The sequence below is a fragment of the Ailuropoda melanoleuca genome, chromosome 6 (genome assembly GCF_002007445.2).
Source record: "Ailuropoda melanoleuca isolate Jingjing chromosome 6, ASM200744v2, whole genome shotgun sequence".
In the NCBI taxonomy this organism is placed as follows: domain Eukaryota; kingdom Metazoa; phylum Chordata; class Mammalia; order Carnivora; family Ursidae; genus Ailuropoda; species Ailuropoda melanoleuca.
Genome location: NC_048223.1, coordinates 91,126,487 through 91,132,149, shown reverse-complemented (window position 1 = coordinate 91,132,149; position 5,663 = coordinate 91,126,487).

Below are 5,663 nucleotides of genomic sequence, written 5' to 3'. Positions count from 1 at the left end.
CTCCCTGGGAGCTGAAGACTCCCGGGGAAATTGTTAACACAACCCCGTACCATAACATGGGCCTTGCACGGATGAATTAGTACCCCTGCCCTGTGAGGGAGCAAATACAGATGGCACCAAAGTTAGAGAAAGAGAGAGAGGTGAAGGGCAAAGAGCTTACCTGAAAATGCATGCACTGTACCTTTTAAACTATTGGGTATGTGGCTTTGCCTCCTTCCTGTGCTTTAGCTAAATTGATCCTAAAGATTTAAAATATAAATAAAGGGTCCCCTTGGACAGGACTTCTTCATTCATTCAAGCACCCACCATCCCTTCGTCGATAAATCTCGCCAGCCCGTGGAAGAGGCCAACGCTCCGTCAGCAAATGGTAATACAATGTGGCCGGTTGCTCGGGGACCTGCAGGTCTGAGGATCTCTGTGGTCTTCTGCAGATGCTGAGATGAGGGTCTGAGGAGGTCAAAGGTTTAGACCAGCTCCAGGGATCTGTCTCCAGGGCCAGGCACTTGCTTTGAGTTATGCCCATGAGCTTCCTACTATTTTGTGCAAGCTTCCTGATCCCCCAACAGATGAAGATTAACATACACCCACATTTCATCTTTTCCTGACTTCTCACGCTCCCCAGAGCCATCCTGGGCATCTAGAAGTTTTGTGCTGTTATTAATGGCACACAATTTATGACCATCCCATATGGCAGGGCGTATCTGTGAAGCATCCATACATTGCAACGCACAGAAGTTCTAGACAAGGCCAGGGGCAGCTGCAGCCCAGCCTCTGAGGCCATTCATTCCCACGAACCACCGTGTGAAGACGGAGGAGCTCCTTCTCCCAAGTCCACAATCACCTCCTCCAATCTGAGAGCAGTAAGGAAATCAACACCCAATTTCTCACAGAAGCCCTCTGGAATGGTCTTCGGGGCTGCGGGGATGGGCTCCTCTCACTGGGTAGCTTTATGATGGAAGCTGGAAAATCAGAGGGCACAACAGAGGGAGCCCAGCTGAGACCACTGGATTCATTGTCTCCTCATTTCTGCTTTGTGTGATCTTAAGTAAATGCCCTTAATCTAACATGACTGCTTTCTCATCTGTAACATGCGAATAATAATAAGAACAGGGTTGTATATACAGCGCTTAGCACAGCACCTGGAATGCAGTCAATGTTGAGCAAACACTAGCTATTATCATTGTCACCGACATTATCACCAGTTTTCACAGCGCTGGAGGCAGGACATTTATTACCAAGCCACTTGAATTATTATAAGCTTATTGAGTTCAACTGCCTTCCTATGGTTTCAACACATAGGAACTCTGGTTAGTGTGCAGTGAAATGAAACAATATAGTAAATAAAGCTCCGGGTGAGTCTTGTCATCCCAAAGAACAACTACTCCCTCTAGCCTGGTTTTCCATGAGGTCAGGACTCATGAGGCTGTGCCCCAAATCTGGAGTGTTGTCGGTTCACTGGGTAGAATCCTGTTGTAACAAAACCTACAAAAGGTTGTCAACCGTGCAGTTTTCTTTGTTCACTTTTAATATTAGACCCCATTTTCTGGCATCTGTTTTAGACAGGTACTTTTGACACAATACTTACAACCCAGTGAGACACCCTGTAGACCCATTTGCCAGATAAGGAAGTGAGGATTGACAGAGGATAAAGAATGTCCCAAGCCACACAGCTGTTAATCACAGATCTGAGCTTGGCATCCCCTCTCCCTCTCTACACTGCTTCTTGGCCCTGGACAGACACCCAGGGACTGTGGACAGACACACAGAATAGGAACTAGGCAAGGTAGGAGACCCCGGCTCTCTTCCTTTGAGTTCTCGGTGCATCCCTGGCATTTCTCAGAGCACCTGTCTGGATTTTTTTAGGAATCATAGCCATCTGGTATGACAGACTCCCAGGTCCAAATCATCCAGTCAGTGCTTGAGAATGGCCCACAGTGTTCCCCACCTATGCACATGTGCATGTGTGCTCACACGCACGTGCACACACACACACACTCACACACACGCACACGTTGTGCTTGGGGGCTCCAAGGAGTTCATGACCTCGTGCACCAGCCCATCCTATCAGTGAGGAAAAGATGGATAGAACACCTTTCCCTCCCATGAGCTTCTCCCCATACGTCCCACCCATGAGTATAAGGTTAGACTCCTTCCAATGCACCGGGAGTGGAAAGTGTGTTTTCTCCGTGTGATACCCACGTCACACTGCTGAACAGAGCAGCAGGGTCCCTGCTTCCTATACTGCTGTAATCTGAGGCTCCCTTCTTGTTCCTCAGGGTACTTTTCCACTCTTTACGCAGGTCCCTCACAGCCATCCGCAGTCTGGGTCCTTCCCTCCATCCTTTCTCAAGCTTGTTGGAAGCAGAGTTCCCTGGGCAGTCCCCCAATTTCTCAGGAAGGTGCCCCTGTCCTTTTCCTCTGGGCCAATTGGTGACTACAATGTCTGAGAGCTCCACCACCTTCACAGTCAGCTTCTATCTTGGGGCCTCTGGCACTTGGTTCCTGGAAATCTTTTCTCTGAATTCTGAGATGTCTGAGGACCTTGTCTGCCAGCCAGATTTCTCCTTTCCCCATGGAGCTCCACAAATGGCTTAATGGTAGTAAGAGGGGCCAGAAACTCTGCCAGAGTCCTCTAGGCAGTTTCTTCGACATGACACACCCTGGGGTTCCTCCACATTGTGCTCTTGCAACAGGCTGTACCCTCCTTCCACCACCAGCCCAACACCCCACTTCTGTCCATCTTTGCAGCACCCCTGTGAAACAGGGGCACCCTCTGGGGTAGAGCTCTTCAGTTCTGAGCCCCAAACCTAACCCCAGTGTGCAGGAAAGACTTTCCTCAGGAAAAGTCTTGGCAAGAACTCAGTTCAGGCATGACCCACCATGTCAGGCAAAACGCTTTGAGCTGTAACCCAAACCTAGGTCAACTGGCGTAACAATAAGGAACAGGTAAGTTTAGCAGCTCCCTAAGGACAGCCGGTGCCCAGTGTTGCTGCCACATCACTGGCCAGACTCCACGTGCCGACTGTGCCCTTCGCCTTGACCCTCTCATCATGACAGAGCTGCCCGTCCCAATACAGGTGCACCCAAAGAGGGGGAGCCCCGCCCATCCTCAGGCCCCTTGTTAAAAGTGATGGATGCTTTCCCAGAAGTGCGTCTGTCAGCATATGCCCCTTCCAGGTTGTTTGACCAGAATTGGGTTTCATCCTCATTCCTAAAACAAAGGCACTAAGAAGGGGAGGCTATAATCAGGACTGAGCTAAACAGACCTCTTCAACCAAGGCCTGGAAGGACTCTATGTCTTCTGTGCAGGCAGGTGTCAGATACCCAAGAAAACCAGCTGCTGTGAGCAAGGAGGAAGCAAGGCATGGCTGCGGGGCTGGCCAGGGTTTCCCAAGGAGCTCAGAGAGAACAGGCTCCCACAGGGCTGCAGCCCCTGGCCCCCAGCAACAACATCTGTGCGGTCAGTATCTGCCTCAGAGACCCAGGTACCAGCGTGTGGGGGAGGAGACGCCCGGATGCGCAGCTGCCAAGACCTGTGGAAAACTGGGAAACTGGAGCTAATAAACACAGTCCGCTATTAAACACAGTCAGCTGACCCGAGAAATAAATATGTCAAACCACACATTTCTAAACTTGATCTTAAAGATCCATGAACACAGAGATTCAAACTCATTCAAAGGGGGGAGATGAAAAAAAATGATAGCCTTTATGGAATATTATGAAATCTTGATCAAATTAATCAATCACATCAGAATAACTTTATTTTTTTCATCATAATAAGCCTTTAATTCCCATCCTCTATTTCCCCCATCGCCCCATCCACTTCCGTCTGGTAACCATCAATTTGTTCTCTATGGTTAAGAGTCTGTTTTTTGGTTTGTGTCTCTCTCTTTTTTCTTTTGCTCATTTGTTTTGTTTCTTAAATTCCACATATGAGCAAGATCACATGGTACTTGTCTTTCGTTGACTGACTTACTTCACTCAGCATAATACTCTCTAGCTCTATCCACACGTCGCAAACGGCAAGATGTCGTTCTTTTTTATGGCTGAGTAATACTCCCCCGTGTACACACACCACATCTTCTTTACCCATTCATCAATTGATGGACACCTGGGCTGCGTCCATAGGTTGACTATTGTAAATAATGCTTCTGTAAACATAGGGGTGCGTGTATCCCTTTGAATTAGTGTTTTTGTATTTGGGGACTAAATAACGAGTAGTGTGCTTTCTGGACGACAGGGTAGTTCTATTTTTACCTTTTTCGAAAAACCTCCATACTGTTTTCCAATGTGGCTGCCCCAGTTTGCATTCCCACCAATAATGCATCCTGACCACATCCTCACCAACACCTGTTGTTTCTTGTGTTGTTGATTTTAGCCATTCTGACAGGTGTGAGGTGATATCTCATTGTGGTTTTGATTTGCATTTCCCTGATGATGAGTGATACTGAGCATCTTTTCATGTGTCTGTTGGCCATCTGGATGTCTTCTTTGAAGAAATAGCTGTTCATGTCTTCTGTCCATTTTTTAATTGGATTATTTGTTTTTGGGGTGTTGAGTGTTATCAGTTTTTTATATATTTTAGATACTAGACCTTTATCAGACATAGCATTTGCAAATATCTTCTCCCATTCAGTAGGCTATCTTTTAGTTTTGTTGATTATTTCCTTCACTGGAAACTTAGAATTTTAATAGAGAAAAATATCTATTCATTATATGAGGGTGTATGACCCTCACAAAGCAATAAACAAAACAGACTATGCCTGAGTTTTTCATCACTATTAGAATTTGGTTTGGGTGTTTTGTTTGTTTGTTTGTTTTTCACCTAATTTGGTTGTTTTGCTATCTATCCCATTTGAGCACAGGGGTAAAAGATTTCAGAAAATGCCTGGGAGAAACCCTAGAACTTGATATCATTCAATTCCTTGCATCAATGAGTAAATTGAGAATTAGTAAAAGCCCACGATTGTCAACTTTCAGAGGCTGGGCTTCTTGGAGTGGCTCTCAGGACATACTTTGAGAACCACCAACCTAGCCAAACCCTCCCATTTATTTTCTGCAAAAGTTAGTACGGCTCACAAATATCTTTGGGTTTCCCCAAGGTCACCCAGTTAATTATTGACATAGAAAGTCCACTCCCAAAGAATCATAGTGATTTCCCACGTCGCACGTCAGGGAAGCACATCAGGGATAAAGGAGGGTCCACGTGTGGTGTCGGCCTGAGCTATAGGTATGTCTGGTCGAGTCCAAATAGACCACAGACTGCAAAGCTTTCCACCTATATGCAGAAGAATAGAAGCTTGGAACTCATGTCAAAAGCTGCTTTGCTAGTAATTTAAAGACACATCTTTCTCTCCCACACACAGACCTGTCACCTCTAGGCACCAATCTCCTAGACTCAATGGGCCTGAGGTGCAGGTGTGACTTCCTCAGGGCTGACCAGGAAGGGAGGGCCTGGGCTGGCTCCTCGGCTCTCTCCTCCCGCCCAGAAATGGTTAATTGCCAGCTCCAGGCTGCCTTCAGCCCAGCCCTAATTGGCCTGATCTCAAGCGGCTGGCCGGCTGGCCGTGCTGGAGCTCAGCAGCTCCGGGCCAGGCTAGAGCAGCACGGAGCGGCAGGGGCATTCTTCCAAGGTAATGATTAAGCTAAGCGTCTGGCAAGGG